Raw genomic sequence first — 24769 nt, 5'->3', positions numbered from 1 at the left:
GCTCGTTTTACTAACACACACACTAGCTAAAATACAAAACTAATTTACCTCCCTCAAGTCTGGGGATAACAGTCGAGAGGTCTACATTTGAATGCTCAGTATTTGGCTTCAGTGACAGTTTTCAATTCTTTGCCCTATAACAAAAAAGAAAAAAAGCTCAGTTTTCCTACAGATTTAGTAACATTCCACAGCTTTTTCCATTTCTGCCCTTAAATTTCCAGACTTAGTTACTTTTCTGATTAAGACTAAGAAAATGACACTAATTCATGTCAGTTTAAAACTAAAGCAGCCAATTTCTGGCAGCTCAGCTACAATCTATAGTTGAAACACTGACATTTTCTAAATGAATGCCTTGAGGACATATATGCACTGCTATTTGCAGCCTCCAAAAGGTAATTAGGTGGAGTTCATCCTTGGCTAGTTGTACTTTTTTCTATTCAGGTGTCAATATGTAAACTGTTTACATAATTATTCCTATTTCGGTCATTTAATATAACAAAGGAAAATCAAAGTAGGCTTCTTAGTCAAAGGTGCTAATTGTTATATAAGGTCACACATTAAGTTCAGAATAAGTCTAGAATCTTGCAATACAACTAACAAAAAACAAACATGGAACAACAATTCAAGTATTGAAGGATGCAGAGATAAGAGTAAGAAGGATTCATGGAAGATAAGGGGTTTAAACGAGGGATTTGAGGTAGGCAAGGGGAGGGCTTGTAGGAGTTTGGATGCTACCAAGCAGAGCAGCAGCAAAAATGAAGGTACAAAGCCAACTGTCTAGAAAAATTCTGCATTTTGGGGAGCCCAACTGGGAGATTGGTTTCCTCTCTCCCAATTTTTGGTGTTTTCCTTAACAACTTTTACTTCCATCTAAGTCTCTTCCAGCCATTATTGCCATATCATTCAAGCTCCTTTAATGGAACTCTCAGAAAAATTCCCTCAATTGAAATGTGACAATGAAAGGTCTCAGTCAAAGGAAGTGACATTTTCAGTCAGCGGTGAATAATGGAGATGAAACACGCCTGGTCATTTCTGCATTTCCGGAATTGCACTGGCAGTAGGCCTTTGCAAATTCAATAAATGCAGGCCCTATCAGGGGAAGAACCCCACAGATGGATGGCAACTTAGAATCAGATAAACTGCACTGAATGCTCAGTAGTCTTTAAAGCAAACAAAGCATACTTAGTATTATGCTGCAAGGAGTTCCGTGCACGTCAATACAGCAACAACATATATATTCACTTAGATACCAAGTGATAGTTGCTTTAGATATGCTGCAGACAGCCTCTTTTTAAGACTACCACCAGTCTGAAGGCATCATTGGGGTGATTTCCTTACCTCTGTTGGAGGTAACCTTGCTGGATACTGCTATGTGGTTTCTGCTAGAGAGTATTCATCCCTGGGACTCAGACGTATGAAAAGCAAGGATTTTGCCTTGATACTTGATGCATTATTTCCAGAAACTTTTCCCTGAAGAAAATGCACTGGACCCACTTCAAAGTCTTCATTTACATACAAAACAGTCTGCTATACTATCAATATTCTCTCGCCTTCCAGAGAGAAGTAGAAATACTTGCTGTAAATGGACATAAATGGACTGTGGGATTTTACCATAGGATTTCTACAAGACACCCCCACCCACAAGCCTTTCTTCAGATTACTGAGCAACAGCACCACTCACTCCTTCTTTAGTCCAGAAAAACTCAACCACAACATACCCTATCACCATCTTGTCTTCACATCTAGTAAACTTTCCAGACCCCAAAACCAGCTCAAAATCCAAATCAGAGATGGGTCCAAATAGATCCTCAAACCTTGGGGAAGTTCAGATTCAAATCCAGACTTATACTCCAATTTTAGGTGTTTAAAAAAAACAAAAAACAAAAAAACCACACACTCACTTATCTCTCGTTAAAAAGAAAATAAGCTTTTATCACGTGTAGTAGCACAGACTCCCCTTCTACTACTCCAAACTTGTTGTGATCCCAGCTGCAGACAACAGTAGTCAGAGAGTTTAGTTCTATGAGAAATGTGGTTTCTGCAGAAAGCTACTACATAGGAAAGGAAACTGAACCCTGAGCAGCTCTCCAGTATTGTAGCACAATGAACAATTAAGGTCTGTTATGGTTTATAAAGAAAAAAATTGAGACTCAAAACATGGTATCATTGAAACCTGAGCAGATGGCAATTGGCAAAACAATTAAAAAAATTAGAGTGCATCCAAAATTCTTTCAATAGTTTGACATTCACTCAACAGCTCTGAACAGATTGCAGAGGATAAATAACTTCATAGCAGCTATCTACTCCTTTTTGTTTGTTGGGACCAGTCCTGGTTAACAGGGCAAAAGTTGAAGTTCCAATGTTTAAGGAAATTGGCAGAATAATATATCCTGAAAAAGCAGAATTCCATGCCACAAGAGTCACTGATTTGATCAAGAATAGTTGGAAGAAGTTTGGAAATAAATTACAAAGAACAGAGAGAACAACATGCTTCAATTTTTTCCTGAAGATAACTGGAGCCTCTGCTAAATACCTAATTATCTGTCAACAGTAAGTTACTTTGTGCAACATGAGGCCCAAACGCTTGTTTATAACATTCATGAACACTGACTTAGGGAACATGAGGGCTTTCTAAAAATATATATCACAACTGAAAGGTGAACAATTTTTTCTACAAACATATTCCACACACTACATAAAGGCCCACCTCAGCCTCTCCTTGGGTTTTGCCTTTATTAAAAGGAGACAAAGTATCATAAGGACTAGCTCAAACCTCAGCAATGCTCCTAGAGTTCCTTCTTTAGGACTGCTCAGCCCACACCCCAGATCCTTTCCCCCTCCTGGAGCCACTCATGTTTCATATTGGAGTGGAGTAACCAATTCCCTGCCCCCAAACAATCAGCAGAAATCACAATCCTTTCTCAGCAACATCAATACCTGAGTAGGAAAACATTACCAGCCAATAATCATGTAAGTACTGATCATGAGATGATACTGTAATTCTCAGGTAAATAAATTTTGATAATCACAATAGAAATCTGTATCTATTTATAGTTTACAAACATTCCAGGCTCTAAAGGGCTCCTTTCTTAGTGTACTCACTACCCTGTCCGGCAGCAAATTGGTACTGACTGACCAACTTCAACTGAACTAACTTCGAGTTTCCTTTTAGACTTGTATCACTTCAAATAATTTTTAATTTAATTTAAATTTTTTTAAGGAGAAAAATATTTGCAATGTTAAGCATGTCTTTGTCAAGCTATTTCTGTTTCCATTCTGATTAAGATGGCTAGAGAGAAAAGTGACCTACCTTATTTTTTTCCATTAAGTAAACAAGTGTCATACATTGATTACCTATCTACAAAGGAATCCTAGATCCCTTACAACAAACCTAATACAGATCTGAAAGACTATTAAATCAGCATATGGCAATCTATATGAATTAGTGTTTCGTTGATATTTTACATGTAGTGACCGCCTCTGCTTTTTACAGTTAATTTTTACAGTGATTTTATCTGTAAAATAAAAAATGCCTTTCCTCTTAATAGAGGCTCTGCTATGTTTCTGTAAGTAGGGATTGGCGTGATAGACCATAAAACAAATTCATAACCACTTTGCAAACAGTCCAATGGCCACACTAAAATTGTGTCTTGGACTTTTTCTTCACTGCTGATACATCTGTGCTGGTGGCTTTTTCTGTTGCAACTGGTGTGTTTGCTGAGGGTTAGACCCCGACCTGAGCTTCACTGGTGCAAATAGAGCTCAGGGAACATAGCAAGCTCTCACCCTCATGTCATATTCCAGCCAAGAATCAATCCCCACTTAGCTCTCAGGAGAGGGCCATCTAATCTGCTATGTACCGTGTGCCCAAGAGAGCTGAAAAGCATGCTCAGAGCAATGTAGGGTATCTCCTGTCAGCAGGAAGGGCTAACTGATGGTGATGCAGCTTCTGGTTTTCAAAGTAGCAGCAAACTACACTAATGTCCTTCACGATTTTTGTAGCACACAACTGCTCATGTCTTCGCTTTGCCTTAGTATGCCAGCCAGAAAAGGATTTGGTCATGTAGGACAATAGGGGTGGGGGATTGTTGTTTTTTAAAAGGAGTAGGAGAATTAACAAAATTCAGCTACAGCTCAGCATTTTATCATTACCAGCTCTGTAGCAGTTCATTTGAAATAGGGGAAGATGAAAATAATACATGAAAAGATAATCTTGATAACTGTTAATGCCACTGAAACGATTGCAAATGTAGTCAATTCTGGGAAGAGATTCCTGTTAGACTTTGGTGCCTGATAGCTGGCACAAAGAAGCTTGTTGCCACCATTTCCTAGGACACTATTGTTTAAAGAAACTTTATTTCACAAAGTTTATACTTCCAGATAAAATAATAAACATGTGATTTCCACAGAAAGAAAAAGCTCTAACTCAAATCCCAGAATCTGCACTCTTGGAATGCACTTATCAAGTCAGCAATGCAATGGCAGTATTCTGTTTACAGTAGGACTAGCAGGCTAAAAAGAATGCTACAGAAATTAAAATCTCTATCAAATATTACTTCACCCACATTCGTTCAAAAGAGAATCAGTTTTAAGGCTTAAAAACAAAACCAAAAAAAGACCTTGAAGGCTTACGTTGTCACCTTTAACATAACGGCAAGACAGTAGTATAAAGCACAGCATACACACATGAGCAAAACCAGGCTCTTAACAGAATAAATGGTGATATGAAAATCTCCCTATAAGGCAGAAGAATTTAACAGTTCTGATACATACATACCACATGGCTGGAATTTTCTGTGCAAAAAAATAACCTGTTGAGCTCTGTATCTGCTGAACCAGGCAGGACTCAAATAAAAGGAAACAGCAAAAGTTCCAGTCCTTTCTGACAAAAATAAGCCCTGTTCTGTTGTTTCAGAGGGGGAATTTCCCTCGACACAGCGTTTTGAACATTTTGACAGTAACCTGCTGTGCTGCAGAATGTTTAAGTGAAGATTAGCTGTTCTGCATTTGCTTGATACAAAATCATGAAAAGACAGGCGTTACATACCACATTTCCTATTTTTTGCTTGCAAAAAGTGTCAAGTCATGTTTCTGTTAATGCAAATACAATAGGAGGAAAAGGCAAAAGCATTTTGAAGGTGGAGCCCTTCCTTTCTGACCTAAAATATTTCTTTAGCTGGTAGGCTTTGGTGAGCTCCTGGAAAATAAATTTTGAGGGGGTGCTCCTAGCTTGTTTTCCAAGCTTGTTTGATTTTGCCTATTTGATCTTTTAATAACTTTATTTACAGAATAAAAACAAAAACCTTTAAAAGCCTAATCCTGCCAGGTTCTGAGCATCTCCTACACTGGGTGTTGAGCACGTTCAGCAATTTAAATAGGAATGAAGGGCACTCAGCACCAAATAAGAGCTGCTCATTAACTCCAGGATCAGAGTCTAACATACCATTTAATCATTAAAAAGAAAAATATTAATGATCAAATTGGGCTATTTTTTATTTTTTGCAAAACCTCTTTTCAGTTATGCAAATGAGGCAATTCCTCCACTGGATCCTGTTTTAGCCAACCCCAAAAATTCAGACAAATGGGGGGAGCCTTAGACATATATTTCTGAGTGTGAGCCCATTTATGATGGCAACTAAACTACAGCATGATCTCACAATTTATCACTCATGGCCAAAAAAAAAAAAAAAAAAAATCTAAAACTTAATACACACAAATTAGTAATAAAAAGCTTAAGTAATATTGTGTACAGTGCCACAGTTACAGTTGAAGAAGGATTTTCACTCTATCATCTCATTCTAAAAGGAACATAAGTATTTAAACTAGTGAAGGATTTTTCTCTATTAACTTATTAAAATTTATGAGATATATTTAGAAAAAACAAACTATACATAAACTTATATTACCCATTTGCTACCTAATCCTCGCTATACTTGAAACATTTAATTTTTAATATATATGAATGCTTAAAATATCAACTTGTATTACATAATTTACAAACAAAATATGTTTTTTAAAAATCCAACCAGTTAAAACTTTACAATAAGATAATGAATATTACATCTATTCTAAGGAGGAGATAGAGATGGGAAGGGAAAGAAATATGGGAGGGGGAGCAGCGGCCCATACATTTAATAGGATCATTCAAATACTTTCAAGAAAGCATCCTGTATATCTTGAATTTTGCAGAGCAGGGTGGCCACAGAGCAGCTGCTGGCCAGGTACCCAACTGTGAAGGAAGCACGCCTGTGCAGTTAGGGAGCAAAGCCAGGGAGCAGCAGCTGCTGGGCAGGGACTCAGCTGAAGGCCCTGCTTTCACCAGCAGCAGCACTGCAGAAGTCAAGGTAGCATGGTGGGGGGAAGAGGGAAGAGAGAGAAAAGAGAAAGGATCCTCTCTTTTGGTTCAGGTCATCATAGCCTGAAATACTTTCAAAAGGGGTCCCAGCAAAGAAAGGGTTCTTCAAAGAACCCTTATCTAAGATATAAGGAGGAGTTTTTTTTAAAAAGAACATGATTTTTAACTTGGTAGTGATCTAGCAGCAGCCCAGAAGTAAAGGTGGTATATGGTACAGTATGGTTTCAGAGACATATGAATGGACGTTAATAAATTGGTATCATGATGTGTTTTCCCCAACATGGGCTGGCTGCATGGAGGGTTTTTCTGCCTTCTCTGGCACAAAGAGTTTAAGAGTCTCAAATCATGGTAGCAAAGTTCTAATTAAGGAGTTCAGGTATCAGGAGTGACTACTAGAACAGGAAGAGGGAACAACAAAGCAAGAGAGTCATCAGTTGTTCGGTAGGACTAAACTGGAAGTCACAATACATACAAATTATGCAGAAAGGGACCAAATTTCAGAGAACGCCCAAACACACTTCCCTAACACAGTGCTTCTTGGATTGGGGGGAGGGGAGGGGGGGGGGGAAGAAAAAGAAAATGGGGCCAACTCTCAGCTAAACAGTCAATTTAGATATCAGAAATATGATGCAGTCAATAAAGGAAAACTTTAAATGATAGTAGACTAAATACCACACAATGAGAAGGGCATTTTCTGCTGCTTTTAATATTAAGAATTAAAGGGTACTGATTCCTCTATGACAGAGTCCATTGAACAAAACAAAAATTGAAACAACCATTCAGGGAAATCCTACAAAATACCCTTTTGCCAGACAACTGACAGTTTTTCAGGTAGACACTATCAGCCGATATTGTAGGTTTTACTTTACTGCACCTTTTAAAGAAGCTTTCAAACCCAAGAGCACAGCAACAATCAAAGATCTGAGGCCCCAATCCTGTAAAGACTTACATGCATGCTTAACTCGACCACCTTGAGTAGTTTTATGGATTTCAATGGGTCTACTCATGTAAGTAAAGTTAAGCACGTGTGTAAGTCTTTACAGGATTGAGGCCTCAAAACATCCAATAACCTACGTGGCAGAGGTCCTCATTCTCACCTCTTTAACCACCATGCCTGACCAGAGGGGCCAAACATGGAACCAATGACTTAACCCTACTCAGTGTTTGGGTTTTGGATCAACTGAACACATATCCAGATTACACCATTTCTAGTTTTACAAAGGCAAAACGCATCCCCTGAAATTCCTCCTTGTTGTCCTTAATTAATTATGATACTGTGCAAGGGTGCACTTATCTTACTATGCACAGCCTGAAGTTAGTATTGTGGCTTTGTTTCCTCACATATTTACTTCTTACTATTGTGACAAGTAAAATCAGCTCAATTTGTGTGTGTAGAAATTTCCATTGGCTTACTCTCCTGTAAAATAAATATGAGCAGGAGAGCACAACACGTATTGAATCCCTTGGCCATCCCAATTCTTGTCACATTCCTCATTCTTGGTTTTGGAAAATCCCCAAAGTTAAAAGGGAAATGATTTTTTTTTGGCACTAACATTTGTTGGAAGAGCTGTTTTTCCTTCACTGGGACAAATAATGGGATTATCTTATTTCCTGCATCCTCTCTGTATACTAGATTTTGTGTTGAGTTGTCTTTTGAGTTCTATAGTCTATTTGCAGTTTTCTGCATGTCCAGAGGCCTCTGTTCACAAGAGGCTTCATAAGTGGAGATATTTTATTAATTCTAGTTATGAATTTTATTTTTCAGCACTAACAACTAGAGGGCATTAGAAAATACAGTGCAAGGAAGCTTCTTGTACTGAATAAAAGGGATTGGCTAAATATTCTGACAGGTATTTTCCATTTCTAATTCATTGTATAACTAATTAGGGGTAGGCACCCTTTTCTAATTAGCTCAACAAAACTAGTCCTAGTATGTAAAATGACTTCCTTTCAGGGTGGGCAGTGACTGTATTAGTAACCAAAAAAAGATTATAAGATAATATCCTTTAAGTCACTGGCCTAACACCACACCCAAAACTCAGTTCAGGCCCTTCCTTCATGGTACTCATTTGTTCTTCACACATAACATAACATAACAAAGCATAACATAACAATTCCCTAATTAAAGCAAGTTGCAGAAACCCACAGACCACTCCCCTTACAGCTCTACCCTCTTGTTCTAAGACCAGCACCCACCTGCTTCCTGCAGATCTCCCTTCCAAAGGAGGGCTCTCAGCCCTTTCTAGAAATCACCTGATCCTTTCCCAGCTGCTGCAGCTGCATCTGATAATTGAACAGGCTGGCAGGCAGGCTGACTGGCCCCAGGCCCTTAAAGGGGCAGACCACCTTGTTACATGTGGTCAGCTCAAACTTCCCCTTCTTTTTGGATTTGGCTTCCCCTAGACATGCTTCCTCCCTCAGGTCGGCTCAGCCTACATACCTTCTCTGCCTTTCCCAGCAGGGTGCACGTCTGACAACAGGACTGCTAGCTGTTTACACCGATATAAAGCAAAAGCATAAAAGAAAGGAAAACAAAAAGCATCTCTAGTTGCTGGGTCACTCCATGGCTCTAATACACTCCCAGGGGGCTTTGCTCATCTGCTTCTATTTCTGTCAGCTACATATCCCTTCTGATATCATTTAAACCCTGTTTCCAAGATCTCATCAAAACCTTCTGCTTTGTTTACTAGGATATAAATGATCTCTCCCATAAGCAGCTTTTGCTGCCGGTCTGCAATCCACTCTCACTCTCTCTAAACCAACATATCTAACCAGTGCAGAAATACATTTTTTGTGGGGGAGACATTGGTGTTATCAGGTATACTCTAACCCGGTTAGCATTTTCATAAGTCTCTTTTCACTTTAGAATGAAACCTCTAAAAGAGCCTTATTACTGAGTGATTCTAACATGAACACATTATGTACATTAACAAGAATATTTTGCCTGAAAAACATATCATCTGTGTTTATGTAAATAAGCAATGTCAGAGATGGATCAAGGCTAATACACACATACTCCCTGTCTTCCCCATACACACACAATCTGACAGACTCTTCCTTCAAGCCCAGATCCCCATGCCCCAGATCAGAGACTTGTTCTCCTACCACTCCTGAATCCTTGATCTTCCTCCTAAATGAAGCAGCCCAACCCATCACAGCCAGCCGTACTGCTGCCTGCTACTTTGCCTCTGCTGCTCAGCTCCATCTAAATTCTGATGATGAGGCCTGGATATTGGATTCCAAGGATCCTGCCTTTAGTCCTTCCCTCTGCAAGGTGTGGTTCCTGGCTCCTCCTCACAAATGAAAATAAGATAGATGTTGTAACTCATGAGGTTACCCCAGAGACCATCATTTTCCATAAATAAATAAAATCTTGGAAGAAGCCCCACGCAGCATAGCGCCAGGTGTCTGAGAATAAGCAGCAACTAATATTCTGTGGGTGGAATTCACACAACCCACAAACTCGATTATATGGGCCTTATTCATGGAACTATATAGAGCTTGAGGGTTACAGAATCCCCACCCAACAAATGGGCAGGGTGTACAGTATCAGAACCGCTATAGAATAGAACAGAATAGCTCTACAGCCTATATTCAGCAGCTATTCTAGGCCCTATTGAGAAGTGGCATGATGACCTCTGCAAATCTCTGTTGGGTCTTTGTAGCCCTCACTTTAGGCCCCTCCTGTGCTGGGCTGTGTGGAAGTGGCATAGGAGCCATGCTAAAACACACGGAGAGGACATGGAGGCCCTCCGTTCGTAGCAGGCCATCTGTCACACAGTACAAAGACTGCAGTTCTGTTGTTTGGGAATGAGGAAGGTGCCACAGCCCCTGAACACTGAGTGTATTTCATCACAGTTACAGAAATGTCCAGGATCCCATGTCATCACAAATGCTAATCTACCCACCTCCTTCGTCTCACATTAGACATATCCAACTCTCCTGCCCAACTTTTCACCATTGTCCGCAACAAATAAAGTCAACAGTGTAAGACCATTATACAAATATAGAACATTAATGAGAGAACAAAAAGCATGCTAACTCTTATCAGGAAACAAAAACAACAAAACCTATCTCAATACACCTTGCTGGTTTGTATGCTGCAAGCAGATCAGAAGGTTCAATTAACAAAATTCATGCAAACCTTATATTACATTAACATTTTTGTACCAAAATTTCCTCTCCCTTTTAGCCCCTAAATGATCCTCTGAATTAATAAAATATAGTTGTCTCACGTAAGCATCCTTTTACCAAAGAGAAGTCACAACTGCTCAGCTGAAAATGAACATTATTGATTTAGAGACCACAGGCCTGTGTCCTCTGTGCTGGTCCTAATGTACTTTGAAGATGTGTAACAATCACATGACATTGGCTCATTCTTTCTTTGAAAGCCAGTACATTTGTAGTTCTGAGGATTGCCATCATATTCATTTTGTGTTTCTTTGTATTTTTAGCTAATAAAACCCTGGGTACCTGTGTTCTTTAATTTTTTCCCCCTTTTGGTATCATAGAAACCATCTTATTTTCATTTGAGACAAGCTCAGTGTTTCATTAGCGATGCACTGTAATATTCATTTAATATTATTATGGTAATGTAACAGGCATCGCCAAGCCGGTCAAGCAGTTCATCGACCAAGGCATTGGGTATGCATCAAACTTATATATGGCATTCACCCTCCTGAAGTCTATACAGAACCTGAGGGTCCCTTTGGGTTTCGGGAGCAGAATGATGGGGTTGCACCACTCACTCTGGGACTCCTCGATTACCCCATTCTATCATGGCTCAAACTTCCTTCTCCATCCTCCCCTGCGTTTGCTGCAGCAGGGGCCGAGTGTTCTCATGGACGATCTTCCCCAGGGCTGTCAGGATCATGTGCTACATGAGAGTGGTTTGTCCTGCTCAGGCTGAAAAGGTCTTGGGGAAGGCTTTCAACAGACTCCTGACTTGCTTCTCTTGTTCGGGATCAGGGTGTCTCCAATATGGGGTTCCTCAGCGGGACTAGGGTCTGCAGACCCAATTCCGGTTCACGGCTATATGGGCAATCAGCAATCCCTCCCAATCCCACCAGGGTCTCAAGACATTTGCTTAATAAATTTCTTGTTTCCTTCTCTTGTCTGGCTGCTGGATCTCACAGTTAACAGGCCCCACTCAGCGGATAACCGCATAGGGCCCCCAGCCATGGGGCCAGCAGTTTTTACTCCTCAGAGGGGAGCAACAGGAGAGCCCTATCCCTGGGTTCAAAAGCATAGGACAGACATTACAGCTGAACTGGAGGAGGGACAGTGTGAGTTCTCAGAAGTAAATTCCAGGAAAGTGTGCAGACCAGGGAGCTAGATAAAAATAGGCACAAGGCCAGAGAGTCTGGGAGTAGGGGCAGAAGCAGCCAAAGCAGGGACTTCTGCACTTGCGGGGAGGGAGTAACATGGGGTCCAGCCTGGGCCTCCCCTCCCCCAGACTAGAACTATTCAGGACACCCCACAAAGACACACAAAGTCATGGGGGCACTAGGACCCAGGTAGTGTCTCCCCTCCCTCGTGGGCTGCAGAGAGGAGCCAGCCAGAGACTCCAGCCAGGAAGAAACCTTTGGACTGCTGGACATTCCGAGAACTCTGCAGTTTTGACTTTCTCTGCCCTGTGCTGACTGGCTGTTTGCTTCAGCCTTGCTGCTCCTCGTCCCTTGCAGTCTTTTCACCTCAGCTTCACTGCACACCTGCCCCTCTTACCCTCTTCCTCCCTGCCCTGATCCCCTGTCCCCTCACTTTTCTTTCCATTTAGCTCACCTCCCTCCTAACTAACACCATCAAAAACAACAACAATAATGAAAAAACTGTGGCACTAACAGGATGTTAACTGCCGTCAAGTTGTTCGCTCTACTTGTGTGTTATCCCCTGCCCCCAATCTGTATCTATCTTGTCTATTTAAATTGCAAACTTTTTGGGGCAAGGAACATCTACTACTTTGTGTCTGTGCAGTGGCTGGCACAGTGGGGCTCCATTCTTTGTTGGCTCTGAGGCACTATCGTAATACGCATATTAAATAAATAATAAAAAATATTTGTCCTTCTGGATCCGTTGGCGATATTTCCTACTGTTGACCATGGCATTCAAGTATCGCAACTCAGAGATGGAGCCCAGCTTGGCAGGCTGACATAGGATGCTCACAGAGAATGGCATGTGTTCTTTTTCCTCCTAAATACTCCTCTGTGGATCCTGAAATGCCCAGTCTTTTCCCACATCCTTTTAAATGTCTTCATGGAGCCAGTGGGGGTCTTTGTGAGACAATAGGGTTTCAAATCCATCAAAATGCAGATGATACCCCCTTCTGCAACTCTTTTGTCTCCAATCTCAATTGTACCACCTCCCTACTGTCTTGGCTAGAATCAACACTTGCCTGAAGCTAAACCCAGGTACTATGGAGATGATGTTGGAGGAGAAGGGGAAGTCCTAGCAACCATTAACACATCACCCTCCACTGAAGTGAGTCTACCCTCAGATTGGGAAATCAGACCTCCTGGACTCCTCACTGCTGTTGAGCTCATAGGGCCAGATTTTCAAGTGCTCGACATCTACGCTTCAGGCCAGATTTTCAAAATTGCTGAGCATGTTGGGTTTCAAAAATCTGGCCTTGATTGTGGGTGATGAACTCATGAAAATCTGGCCCAGTTAGTACAGAAGGTAGCAATCTGCCTTCTCAGCAATACTGGTGAATGAAAACACACCCCTTTGGAGCGCCCCCACAACACAGGCTCTCCACAGAATACTGGGTGAATTCAAGGTCTCACTGTTAATCTACCAAGGCATCTCAGCACACCCCTCTCCTTCTCTCTTCTCCTCTCCCACTAGTAATTTTGTCCCTTCAAGCAGAAAGGAACTATAAAGCCATTAACCTCAAGGGTGAATGCCTGGGGGTGAGGAGCTAGGGCTTTCCTGGAACCAGGATCAATGCTCTGGAACTCATTAATGGAAGAGATAAGAATGTCCAGAAATCTCATAACCTGCAGAACAGAGTGAAACTCACTTCTTTGACATGTCTTTCCCACAGCTGAAAATAAACATAGCAAGGAAGAAGAGGGAAAAGAGGTGAAGGCCAGAAAGGAGAGAGAGAGGAGACGGAAAATTAGGAGAGGAGGGGAAAACGAGAGAAAAAAGAAAATAAACAGCATTGACCTGATTGTCTTGCGGGAGGTAGGGATTAAAATTAGACTACTGGCTAATTATAGGTTTGGTTATTATCTCTGGGGAGGTGCTCAGATTCTGCAATGATGTGTGCCATTGCCAGAACTTAGAGAAACAGAGGGTGGGGGAATCGGAGTTCTGTCAGGAATTCACATTTGTGCTCAAGAGAAGTCCTGTGAGTGAAAGTAGCTGATGACAGATGTTGCATATCTTCTCTCAACCCCTTTTCCTTCAGCGCCTCCCACTTTTGGGACAGCGGTACCCTTTACACCCCAACATACTGTAAGTGCAGTTGAGGATGCTTTGTATTTCCACAGTTCCTCGCCTGTATTTCTGCCATCAGCAAGTGGCTTCCATCACAGTTCATACCAACATAAATCTTTCCTCCAGAATCTACACTGGTAATGAACTTAACCACACCCTGTAATCTGTTCCAGTGTTAACCATGTTTAACTTTCTTGTATTTCTCCTTTGTCTGTCTGTATCCACTTGTTGTCTCTTGTTTTATACTTTAGATTATAAGGTCTTTGAGGCATCTAGTATTCTGTGTTCGAAAAGCACCTAGTACAAGGGGGGTCCATGACTCATTACCACAAAACTACAGTGTGCTTTCTATTTTTATTTTTGCTATTTTAACCCTTTGGAGATTCCAAATATATTTATATGTCGACCTTGATATTCGTTTGGATGTGGGTCAGGAAAATGCAAATATTCTAAGGGATAATGTGTGATTTTTACTATAGAACACGTCAGTGTACTGGTTATCATGTCTATGTACCACTGCCCTACCTTGGATTAAGTTAGAACAGTTCTGCTGTGTCTATGTCATAGACCCTGTATTGCTAAGGGATAGTCTCCTTTGGCTGATATGATAGAGGCCTGTGCTTTTGGAACAAGAAGATCCAAGAACTTTCCCTTGCTGCTACTGTGAAATTTCAAGAAACCATGGTATGCAGCACACTGACAACCATCAAGTCCTAGGTGGGCATGGGATTGTTGCAATTTCATGCTTAAATATGGGCCAGGAGAATAGATTTGAGGTTTTTTCCCCAGTTATTCTTGCCCATTTTGTTCAGGATCAGAACTATGGTTAGTTAACAAACAAGGATTTTCTAAAAGCACTTGGATATAGGAATTGCTGGTGTGATGGGATGTTCACCACACACCAGCACTAAAGGGGTTAGGGTGGCAAGAGAGGCCAATTAGCCATAGGCTGCACCTGCTAAGGAGCTAAGGGGCAGTGCTGCTAATTGAGAATGAAGCTCACCAGGGCAGGAACAGGTGGGGCTTCTATAAAGCATAGGTGTTGAGAGTGGAGGGGGATTGCAATCATGCTCCTTAATATGAGGGGGAAAGACAAAAGGCTTGTAGATAAGCACTGTGGGAAGGAGCAGTAAAGTCAGAGAGTGTTGAGCTGAACTAAGGTTTGAAGGTTCCTGGACTGGTGTAGAGGGGGGACCTGGGTTCCTTTATCAGCCACTGTAGGAGTGTGCAGTCCTCCCAATGCCTGTGGAGACTACCTGAGACTTTGTGGCAGAGACTCTGATGAGACCCTGGAAGGGGAAGATGACTGTGACTTGGCTGGAGGGCTATGTCATGGAGGGGAGGTAGTGCAGCTCCTACTGAGTGATGGGTGCTGAGCAAATGATGGGCATATGGGGCTGAGTGAGTGCAGGATGGAGTGTGGACAGGTGTTGCCTGATTTCTGGGTGTTCAGTAATTTGAATGGGGTTATAGGTTTGCCAGTTTGATCAGATGATAATGAGGTTCTAGTCCTGGAATCAGGCTCCAGAACAGTTTTTACAGGGACCCCTGGTTTGCATGACAGGAATACTCACGCTGATAACTTAATCTGTATAATTTATAAGCTTTTAATAAGATAACAAAATGGTACATATGATTGATTAAAAGAAAATGAATAATCAAATGGGTAGGATTACAGTCTTATTCTAAAGATGCATGTGTGATATATAAAATTTATATGGCATGCTTTGTATTAATATACTCACACCCTTCCCTGATGACCTGGGTGAGAGAGATGCCTGGTTCCTCAACTCTTGAGTAGAGGGGTGGAGAGCTAGGCAATGCTTGAGAACTAAGAGCTGTAAGGCTACAAATAATACTAACAAACTCTAACTAAAATGTTTAAAGAAGGAGTAGCTGGTGATCATGCCCAGCTAACATGGTTTGCTCCTTTTTATATCCTGAACAATATGGGTCCTCCAAAGTCCAAACTTGGCTTCTTCACTCCCAAATTATTAGGGTACACTTATTCTAGAGGCTAGCAGGCTTGTGCGTATTAATCACATCCATATCTTTCGCTCATCTCACCTTTGTTATTTCTGTCCGTTTCTGTGGGTTTTGTGGCATACCTGTGAAGTTTACTTGGGGCATAAACTGAGGCAGCCCCCCCTTCTTGATGTGTCTTGACTTATCTAGGATAAAGGGTATAACAATATATGTCTTATCCTTTAACTCGTCATTACTTATCTGGGCCAAAGGTCCCGAACATATGTATGCCAACTGCCTGAGCTTTCATACAGGATGTGGCCTGTAAGGTACTTTGCATTACAGCTATAATACTTTAACATGAATTTATTACTTTATTATAATAAAAACAATACTTAAATCTATAAGGAAAGGTATATGTGTAAGCAAGCAGGCTAGTCCTAGAGGCTATTCAGGGGTGATCTAATTCCCCAGATAATACAAGAGGAGGTGTCACTGAGTGGTGAATAGCAGACCCCTATTACAGCTGAATTCAGTCAGACCATCAGCCCCTCATGTTTGGTATCCTGTCTGTAGCAAGATCAGCTATCTCATGCTTTACTCAGTTACTCTTAATTAAAAAAAAAAAAAAAAAAAAAAAAAAATGGAGTAACATCTATTCCCTCTGCCAAAAAGTTGACAGTTTAAGGATCACATCTTATTCCACTAATTTCCCAAGTCTTTTGTTACCATAAGGTAGGGCCTTTATGGCCTAGTCCTACAAGGTGTTGAGCCTTCTCAACTTTCTTTAAGAAAAGTCATAAGATCAGGCCTAAAGAAAAGACACAGGTAGGTAAAGTGTGTGGTGGGGGGGAGATTACCTAGGTCCGCATAACAGAGCATGTGAAGAGCTTATTGGTGAAGAAACCAACTGAAGTTTTCTGGAAGGAGACCGGGGGTGCTGCTTTTATAACACCATTTTTGTGCTGCCCCCTCATGATCTTACTTATCCCCTCTCATTTTTGCCTTTGGCAGATTAAACAGCTCTAGTACCTGCAATCTGAATGTATGGAAGTCTCACTCCTACCTGTACCCATCTTTCCTCCCTTGTCTAGTTGTTTTCAATCATGGCTATGCTTTCCTTGTGGTCAAGCAAGCTTTTTCTCCTATGATCCTGCAGTGAAGTATATTGAGTTTGTGATGCAACAAACATCTCTGTGGCAATCATCCATATTGTCAAACGGAGGACTGACATCACTGCAAATCGAGTAGGAGAAGCTAAACTGTGAGCAAGAACAAGCTTATTCTGAAGTGGAGTAAATATTAACAATGAGCTGAGCACAATTCTCAGAAGCATGTTTTAACAGGTAAAGTGTAGTGCTGGGAGTCAGGAGATCTGGGTTCTGTTAAATCATGGATTTGCTATGAGACCCGTACAGGTCAGACAGGCTAAAGTTTCTTTTAAAGAGCCCACTAACTTTGGGTGCCTCTATTTTTGGCTGTTTAATTTGAGACAGCTGAGGATAGAGCTGTGCACTCACTGAAGTCAGTTGCTGTTGTCTGTATACAGTACTTCTGAAGACAATGTCACCAAGGTGGCTAAGGTGCAGTTGGGCACACAAAATTAGTGTGAACTTTTGAAATTTTAGGCCTTTACCCCTCTGCACCTCTGTTTCCCACCTATAAAATAGGCAGTCAAGTATTATAAGGCTTTATTCACTAATCGTTGTAAAATGCTTTGAGATCCTTGGATGGATGGGGCAGTAGAAGTGCAAAATATTGTCTAGTTGCAAGGAAAATACAGAAGCGAATTGCTTTTCCTGTAGAATTTCTTCCCTTTCTCAAGCTTGGGAAGTCCTTTATTTCTTTTCTATAAGTTTCACTCTTTCAACATACAGAATATCCCAGGACCAATACTTAGTACTCTCCTCTGTTTTCTCTTTGCAAGCTCCTTTCTGATTTTTGTCTCAGTATCTGTGCCATGGATCCTAGTTTTCCAGATATATATATATATTTTTTTTACTTCTTGTTCTTTTCTGTTTCTGGCAGGTTTACTGCCAGACAGGTCTGCCTTCCTGTGTGAATGGAGAAGGACAATCTGTCTCTGTGTGTTAGTGGACCTAGTTCAGGATGTAATTATAGCTAGCTGCCTATCCCTCTTTGTACCACGTAGCTCCGGCGGGGCTTTGCCTGATAACCTGTTACCATTTTCCCTTTGTTTGTATTTGTGACGTATACCTAGTTTATTTGGATTGTATTTAATGTCTGATGTTGGCTTCCCCCCAGTAACACTGGAAAGATGGTTTACTAGATTATGCCTGACAGCTGCAAAGGGTTTTGGTCACAGTCTTTTTCTTGTGATGTTTGGTTTAGCTCTTGTTCCTCCTCCTTTGTGCTTCCTGTAAAACCATTATATATTTCTTTTATTAAATTGCAAATGACTGAGAGAAACCCACTTGTGTTCTTGGCTTGTGTGGCACTGATTTTCCACGGTCATGGTTCACATGAGACTCAAGTGCCCCTAATCTTCAGCACCAAATCTTAGGTGCATAGGGGGCTTGATTCATATCCAGAGAATCACCATATTACAAAGAAAGTGCCAGAAGAGGGGAAAAACAGCTGTGTTCTCCAGAGGACACAGTCCTCTGTCCTTTCAGTTAGGGATCTGAATGATTTTGCCACCAACTTTAAAGATATGTAACATTCACTTGTACTGCTGGTACTTGTTGCCACACATGGAGGAGAGGATGAGGGGACACTGCCCCCCGAATTGTATAAGTTGATAGTAGGGAGCACAATTTAAAGGTTTTGGGGGACATGTGACGACCCCACACATTGCCTCTGGATGTATGGTGGTTTTCAAACTGGGGAGTGCCCCCTAGAGGTCTATGGAGGAATTTGAGGGGTGAGCAGCGATGCCAGGCAACTGGGCTGGTGACACCAGGTGGAGGTGGCGCCCCCTCCCTGGGCCCCACTGCGTGGCCAAGCCGGCCAGCCCTATGTGGCAGGGCTTGGGGAGGGGTTGCCACCTCCACCCCCTTACTCCAATTGTAGTGTACTTAATGACTAGGTACCTCTAACAATCGGGAAATTAGACCTATACCTATTAATAGTATTAAGCTGTCCCCCCACCCCACATATAGCAGTCAAGCTATGTCTACAGTGGCACACCCCAGCAGATCAGGTGGCTGCACATCCAGCAGCAATCACTGATCAGGAAGCAGCAGTACAGAAAGAGAAGTTGAGATTATAGTGAATCACAAATTACATAAGAGTAACACTGTGATACCGCTGCAAAAAGGGCAAATGGCATCCAGGGAGGTGTTTACAGGAATGTTGTATGTGAAACACAGGAGGAAATTGTTCCACTCCACTTGGCCCTGGTGAGGCCTCAGCTGGAGAACTGCGTCCAGTTTTGGGCTCCACGCTTTAGAAGGATTATAAACAAATTGCAGAGTCCAGAGGTGAGCAGCAAAAACATGATTTATGAGGAAAGGTTGAAAATTGTGCATCGTCTAAAAACAAGAAGTCAAGAGGGGAACATAATGAGAGTTTTCAAATATGTAAAAGGTTGTGATAAAGAGGACAGCAATCAATTGTTCTCCTCCGTGTCCACTGAGGGTGTGACAAGAGGTAACTAGCTCAGTTAGAGACCAGGGAAACTTTTCAACAACAAGGATAGTGAAACACTGAACAGACTAACACAGACTGCTGTGGAATCTCTGTTGGAGGTTTTTAAGAACAGGTTAGACAGACACCTGTCGGGGGTGGTCTAGGTGTACTTAGCTCTGCCTCAGTGCCGGGGGTTGGATTATATGACCTCTTGAGGTCCCTTCCACCCAAACATTTTTAAGGTTCTGGGATTCTATTATGCAGATATTTTCATTTCTCCAAATGTGGTTTGTTTTCCAAGGATTGGTCAGCCATTGTTATCTGAAAGTGTCAGAAACCATCACAGCCCCAACTAATGAACAAACAGGAACATGTACCAACTAAATCCTGAATTCCCAACTGCTTAACAACAGATTAGGCCAAATTCTGCTTTAATGATAACATTGAAACCCAGAGTAACTTTGCTTCACTGATGTTAATGGAATGACTTCTGATTTACATTAAATTCTTCCCTTACTGAGTATAGCATTATCATCTGCTTCACACTGTTCTGATAATTCAGTTTAGTGGAAGTGCAGCATGCTGGGACTATAATTTCTTTTGTTTTTAAGAGTCAGATTCCTGCCTATCGCTACCAAAGTAGTAGGTTATTAATTAATCCCATGTAATATTGAAAATGAAGTGCCAAAGTATGTTAACTTTATCAAAGCTTTAACTGTATGCTTTATTCCACTGGTTTTCAACTTGTGGTCCATGGACCCCTTGGGTCCCGCAAACTATGCCTAAGATTTCCAAAGGGGTCTGCACCTCCATTCAAGATTTTTTAGGGGTCCGCAAATGAAAAAAGGATGAAAACCACTGCTTTATACACATCTGTGTACCAAACAGACACACACATGCAGAAAAAACGTGTACATTTTTAAATCTCAAAATAGCTTTCCATAGAGACTAAAATGATAGCCAATCCTTTCTCAATATACGCAATACGAAGGGGGACCAAACAGCTTTTTCCTCATTAGGGGGAGGGTCTCATGGCATCTCAATAACATATATATGGTGCTTCCCCCACTTAAAGCATATTGCAACCAGATCTTCACAACATCCCTGTGAAGGTGAGGGAGTATCATCTCCATTTCACTGATGGAGATCCTGAGGCAGAGAGATCCTCATTTGCCCAAGGACACTGATGTTGGTAGCAGAAGCAGAATAACTTAAATTTTCATGGCTTCGAGTCCTGACTCTGGAGTAGTACCTCATCTATCTCTTTCCTTAATTCAGTTAGATTACAGTAGCAGTACAGTACAAAAGTCCCTAATGTAGACTGCAGCCCAGCTCTGCTAGTTGTTGTACAAACAGATATGAACACTGTGCTTAACAACCTCATTAGCAGTGTAGGCAAATTCTAAAACCACAGTGACAAGAAAACATTCTAGTCGAGTCTTCTCAGGAGGCCAGGAAACCCATGTAGAAACTTGTTTAACGTTTTTTTCCTTCTGCATAGTTCAATGATTTTATTTCATATTCAATGTGCCCTCTATAATCTAAATAATGATGCCTATCACCATCACACTGCAAGTGTACAGTAAAAAGCTTCATCAAGAGAGCATCCATAAGGCTAAAAATATCTACAGAGAAATGTTCCCAATATAGAAAATATAACTGAAGGCAGAAGAAATCACTGTTTTGCAGAAACTTTTACTTTATGTACAGAATGCTGAGTAAACAAGCAAATGAGGCTGCCTGGAAAACTCTTACTAAAGACCCTTAATCACATGAATGGTTCATTGTTTATATGGATATGAAGTATTAGAATAATGGTTCTTCCCCTTTTCCAGATCGAGATCCCCTTCGCACTTAGTAATACGGGCAAGGAGGTTGAGACCTCGTATTAGTATGTACCAGAGGCCTAAAAATGCTTGAATGTGAAATGTCCTGGGGCAGAGCCTCCTCAGTGACAGGCTCTTGACTCTGGAATTCATGTTCCTCACTGATTGATAGAACAAGTGCCTCTGGGCCTTCAGAGTATAGAGCAAGGCTCATAAATGTTCTCACTCTTTGCCCCATGGGGTTTTCATATGTGAGAATCATGTTTATCTTGATGTTTACCTTGCCACTGCATTTTAATATTGTGCACGTGTGCCAGGGCAGTTGGGATTCTGATTGGCCATCAGTCAGTTTATACCAGATCTGTAATGCCCAGTAATGCTTGGGTCTAACTTGGCCATTGCTGTCTTACAGGAGTGAACAGCAAGTCCTCAAAAGCACATTCACAACCCAAAGATACAGTTAGATAAGCAGAGCTAGAGTGCAATAAACATACATAATAGCTGGCTACACAGGTTTTGCTGCAAAATCACTGGCATCCATACCGAAAGCTGGAGATTGGGAGATACTCTCGGTTCACTGGTTCTCCTGCTAGGTGAATGTACTGACGCTAGCTTTAGTGTCAAAGGAGATTAGATTCCTAGTCCTACACCCATGAAAGTCAATGGGAGTCCTGAACAGGAGCAGTATTGGTTCATAAATGGATAGTAGAGAGTGGATTATTCCAAAGGCCCCAGATGAGGGTTTATTCGATGAGGTTGGTCTTCAGTGGACAATCCACCCCAAAACAATGTGGACAAGCTACTGACTTGTAGGATGTGGATGAAGCTATTCATCACTTGGAATATCAGTAAAGTCTCCCAAATTAAATGAAATGTAATGAAAAAGCTTCAACACCCTGACAGGAGAGGAGACTTCCAAACACATGCACAGTCTGACTGGCGGTAGCTAGTAGCTTTTATGTTTTATAGATTGCATATATTTTAACCAGGGTAGTGCTGTGACCAGGAGGAGAAAAGTTTTTTGACTTTTGAGTCATGGTATCCATAGTTTAGGTCCTTACTTGGCATTTTTTATCCCTTGTCACTTTTTTTAATTTGACAGTTACCAGAATCTCTCTCTTTCCTGCATCACAGTCAGCAGTCTGCAAATAGGGAAAAGGACATAGCAGTTTGTCCTATGGTGGTTTTTGTTTATAATTTATTTTGTAGCACATGAGTTAAAAGTATCACTAGTTATCTGCATAACCTCAGCAGCAGCGGGTGGAAATGTACTGGAAGAAACTTCTGCTTCCAGAAATGTTTCACTTGTTCAAACATCAGCACAAAATGAATTGACAGTAACAAATGTAACTTTCTCAATCAAATCCAATGATTGCAAAATGTATTTGCTCCTCTTACAGTACTATCTGTTTCTCTTCATATCTGCTAGTGAAGCTATTTCAATAACTGCTTTGTATCAATCTGATAGAGTATTTGTAAGTGTTGAAGTAAGTTGTTTAAAAAAAAAACAAAAACAAAACTACAAAAGCCTCTTGAAACCAGTTTCCAGATCAGTATCTGAAAATGACTATCAACCATCTGTTAACCTACCACCACTCTCTATTCAGCTGCAAGGCTACATGTAGTCAATGATGTCTCACGCACCCTAAAACCTTGCATCCTCCCTTCCCAGAGTAGTAACTGAATCTGCAGTTTGTATCCTAGAAGCTCCTGGGTAGCCTAGTGGGCCATCATAGCATCTAGGGTGAGGTGGCTCCTCTAATCACCTCAGTAGGTCTCTGATACACCCTCTGTTGGGAAATACATCCTACCATGACAAGGGGGTGAATCTGGTGAGCTAATAGACTCAGCACTGAAGGACTGTGGAAGAAAGGCATGGAGGAAATGAACCCCAGATGCTCAGAGTAAGTGCATTCCTAGCCTTAGATGGCTCAAGAAAACTCATAGGGGTAACAGAAAGCCCATGCGGCATGTGGCCAGCTTTGCAGATGATGAGTTTGACTCAGTGGTGAGAGTCTGAAGCAAGACTGGCCTTTAGTACAAGGAGCAAATGACTGGACAAAGAAAGGAGACTGGTTTGTTTTGTTTTTAAATGCAGAATCATTCCCATTAGTGGAAGACCTCCTAGAAGATCCACTTCATGATGGGGAAGGAGAGGTTGGTAAGTGACCCTAGAGAATATCTGGAGTAACTAGGAGCACTTGGAATTTCCAAAATGTATTTCTTACACTTTCTTCTGTATCTTCCTTATTAAAAATAATAAAACCCTAAAACCTTAACAGAATCACTAAAAGGGGCATGTTCCTAAACTGAGGAACCACATAACTGTTTTGCTGTAGCCTTCCTTTTTCCTCCTGCTCCCATCTGTTATGGCTATGTTTCATGTCATGACACGCCTCAGACTGTAAGTGTCTGGGGGTTTTCTAGATTTTCCATAAACTCATGTGGGTGCTATAAAATTCATGCTTTATGTTAAAAGCCTCACATTGTGGACTTGCTATTTCTTGTTTGCTCTTGAACTACTCTCAATTCTTAATCTATTTTACAACAGGTATTGGGTTAACCAAAAGGGCTACAGGTTCTCCACCTTCTATACTCTTTACCCTCCTGTTCTGTTGCCTAGTTTTTAGGGATTACCAGATGTCCCAACCCACAAAAGACTGTGTGGATCAAAACTAGCAATAAAACAAATATTTAGAGACAGAATTGAGTAAGAAAGATAATGTAATAATTACAGCTCTGAAAAATATTTGCAAGAAAATGTATGTGGTTTTGGCGTGAATGCCACACAGTTGCATGTTTCATTAGCGACTCACACTAGGGCCATCAGATGGTTCTTTAGTAAACTGGAAGTGGGTGGGTATATATTGGCATGAAATTCTTTCACACCCTATAGACATGACATCAAATGAGACAAAACTTGGGGGGGTTCTGACAGAATTTCACTTCGAAATTTTGAGTTGATTCTAACCTAAAGCTTGCAGCAAAACCTAGGTGTTATGAACACCCCTCCCCCCCAAGCTCTCACTAGCTCCTGGACTATGCACCAGGTTCAAACATTAGGTTCAAATACTCAGAGCTGCTGTCTATTCACGGCTGAGCTAAGAGGAGGAGAGAGAAATATCTTCCCAACCAGCCAAGAACTGAAAGGAAGATTTGTTGCTGAATGCTGTTTTCTTGGAACTGGCTTCCTGGCAGGCCTTTCAGATCCTACTGCCAAAAATTTCAAATGGGAAAAGGCTGCTGCAGGCTCCACATTTATATTTCTTATATATATATACACACACACACACACACAATCACTGTTTGGAACAAAGGAATGTGGGGGGACCCACGTCACTCTCGGGTATTGGGAAGGGGCCAATTTTAACCTCTGGAATGGACTCTACTTCCTCTTCATCTGGGAAGATGGTTGTCCCCTTAAAAGATGTGGCTTTTTTCTCTGCTAATAAAATCATCAAGTACATGTTACGAGAACATTTTGAGGCTAGTAGTTTGGATTTGGAACCACTCAAATCATTAGATCACTGTAGGAGGAGGTTCCCCAAAGCACAGTGGCAGCCTCAAGAGTGCAAATCTGATCTCTCAACCT

General features: G+C 41.3%; 1 protein-coding gene and 2 long non-coding RNA genes across 11 annotated transcripts in view; 2 read left to right on the top strand and 1 right to left on the bottom strand.

The window, feature by feature from the left end:
- The window catches only part of LOC137148768 (N-acetyllactosaminide alpha-1,3-galactosyltransferase-like), a 50730-nt gene that overhangs the window by 23173 nt on the left and 2788 nt on the right, over positions 1-24769 (bottom strand). For 3 of the 9 annotated variants that reach the window (XM_067541780.1, XM_067541774.1, XM_067541775.1), the window contains one exon: positions 49-134. The gene's annotated coding sequence lies outside the window, so the exon portion shown is untranslated. Of the gene's footprint in view, positions 1-48; positions 5645-8551; positions 8617-24769 lie in introns of those variants that run through there. The other 6 variants (XM_067541783.1, XM_067541773.1, XM_067541778.1 and 3 more) reach the window with 5 other exon arrangements.
- Positions 13454-24769, top strand: part of LOC137148770 (uncharacterized) — a 61840-nt gene continuing 50524 nt past the window's right edge. The window contains exon 1 of the long non-coding RNA XR_010918587.1: positions 13454-13540. This is a non-coding gene — a long non-coding RNA (uncharacterized lncRNA). The remainder of the gene's footprint in view (positions 13541-24769) is intronic.
- The window catches only part of LOC137148771 (uncharacterized), a 34046-nt gene continuing 24194 nt past the window's right edge, over positions 14918-24769 (top strand). Inside the window, exon 1 of the long non-coding RNA XR_010918588.1 lies at positions 14918-14955. This is a non-coding gene — a long non-coding RNA (uncharacterized lncRNA). The remainder of the gene's footprint in view (positions 14956-24769) is intronic.

The sequence above is a fragment of the Emydura macquarii genome, unplaced genomic scaffold (assembly GCF_026122565.2).
Source record: "Emydura macquarii macquarii isolate MOO-44397 ecotype Brisbane River unplaced genomic scaffold, CSIRO-AGI_Emac_v2 contig_691, whole genome shotgun sequence".
In the NCBI taxonomy this organism is placed as follows: domain Eukaryota; kingdom Metazoa; phylum Chordata; order Testudines; family Chelidae; genus Emydura; species Emydura macquarii.
The sequence above is the reverse complement of the archived record's forward strand: the minus strand, read 5'-3'. Positions and strand labels throughout refer to the sequence as shown.